Here is a 1,910-nt window from a genome sequence, read left to right as displayed (position 1 = left end):
ATAATTTTTAAAGCCAAAATTTATAACTAGCAAGCGGTTAAACAATAACAAAATACCAAACCGATATTGAGCCGATTCCTAAAGCATATATCATATTATATACAAACATATGTCTGTATGTAACTTTATTGAAACGAATAGCTGTAGCGTCATCTCATCAAGGAATGACAGTACTTTATGCAGCTTTAGTCCTTCTACATTATATACTACCAGCGTATAAACTAAAAAAACTTTATAGACACATATACATGTACATGTGTGTGTGTATTAGTATGTAAGTGCCCAGCAGATTTTAAAAGGAGATCTCCTGAAAGGAGGAATGAAGGAGTCCTCCTATTGACCTCTTTTTAAGAGCATTAAGGAGATTTTTAATTTTGTTCTTATATTGTGTTTTTTTATATTTTTATTTTTAGTGTTGACCTCCTTTTTGTCATCTTTTTAGGAGCAAAAGGAGGTTTTATACTTCTATTGTGATTTTTTTACTTCATTTTAGTATTGATCTCCTTTGTCCTCCTTTAGGAACAATAAAGGAGATTTTTAATTTTTCATGTAGCTTAAAATCGTACTTTTGATTCAAAAATTATAATTTAACGGAAATAATAACTGTTAATTTTTGTCTTCAAGCAATTGTTCATTTCAACTGTGTTTTTTAAAGCGTGCAGACGTAAGTGTTTTATATCTAAGTATTAAATATTTTAAATTGATAATTAAATGTACTCTAAAAGGCATTTAAAACGCCTAGTGAATAAAAAATTAAATAATTTATACAAAACACAAAATAATATACACAAAATGAAAATGATGAAAAGTGTTAATGAAATTGAAAGTGATACAAGCTCTAAAGAAGTTTTTGAAGAAGTTGAAAGTGGTACAGGCTCGAAAGAAGTGATAGAAGATTTTGTTTTCCAGCTGAACCACTTTCAAAACAGTTAGTCATTTAATTGAAAATCCGAATAACAAGGGCAGAACACTTATACTCCTGGAGCGGATTATTGACATATTGCAATCCGAAGAAGATTGAATTAATGATATTTCCTATTAAAACATGAATGATTTAGCATCTACAGAGTCCTTGCTTTTGAATAACCTGAGGCAGAAATTAGAGTATGATAAAATACATTTTGATAAGATGTTACTAAACAGTTTGAGTTTATTATAGGTGGCGTATCTGAAGCAAAAATTTTCAAACAGACCCCTATCAAAATTTTGGATGAAGTGATTGCGTGAGTCCCTGCTCTTAAAAGTGAATTGGGATGGAGCCAAAAAAAAAAAGTTGCGATTGAAGAATTATGCACTTTTCAACAAATTTCTTTACGGTAATATACATAATTTCAATTCATGTCATCTATTTTTAAACAAGTTTAATTTTTAGAGGCCTTAAAAGATGATTACTCATACCCTGATTTTGAGGCAAAGATCAAACAGGCGTTTCTCAAATGTAAGGCTCAGTTCTACAGGAACACTTATAATATAAAAAATAATAGATTTCATGTACATTCATTTAATTAAAAAAACTTTAATAAGAAATAAAATTGTAAAAATTAGTTTTTGCAAAATAATTGCAGGTTGAAAATAATATAGGATTAATCATAGAGATCTCCTAAAGTAATCATAGAGATGTCCTTTAGATTAATCATAGAGATCTCCTATATCAGTAATCATAGAGATCTCCTTTAGAGTAACTGCAGAGATCTCCATTAGAGGTTGTAAATGAGTACTGCGTTCCAATGACATGCTATGTGTTAAAAACGAGTATAATTTTTAATGTGTATTTTACACACGAGTATTAGGAGTAATAGGGAGTAGATATCTCCCTAAAGGATTAATCCAGGAGGTCTCAAACGATCATCCTAAAATCTGCTGTATGTTGAATTGATTTTTTTTAAAACATTGAATGTCGTTCCGTTACT

At 29.6% G+C, this 1,910-nt stretch overlaps 1 pseudogene; it reads left to right on the top strand.

Annotated features, from left to right (window-relative positions):
* Nucleotides 1–711: 711 nt before the first annotated feature.
* LOC126767277 (uncharacterized) lies at nucleotides 712–1,474 on the top strand (annotated as a pseudogene).
* The last annotated feature ends 436 nt before the right edge of the window (nucleotides 1,475–1,910 follow it).

The sequence above is a fragment of the Bactrocera neohumeralis genome, unplaced genomic scaffold, assembly GCF_024586455.1.
Source record: "Bactrocera neohumeralis isolate Rockhampton unplaced genomic scaffold, APGP_CSIRO_Bneo_wtdbg2-racon-allhic-juicebox.fasta_v2 ctg5037, whole genome shotgun sequence".
Taxonomy (NCBI): Eukaryota; Metazoa; Arthropoda; class Insecta; order Diptera; family Tephritidae; genus Bactrocera; species Bactrocera neohumeralis.
Note: the sequence above shows the minus strand (reverse complement) of the source record. Positions and strands in the feature narration are given on the sequence as shown.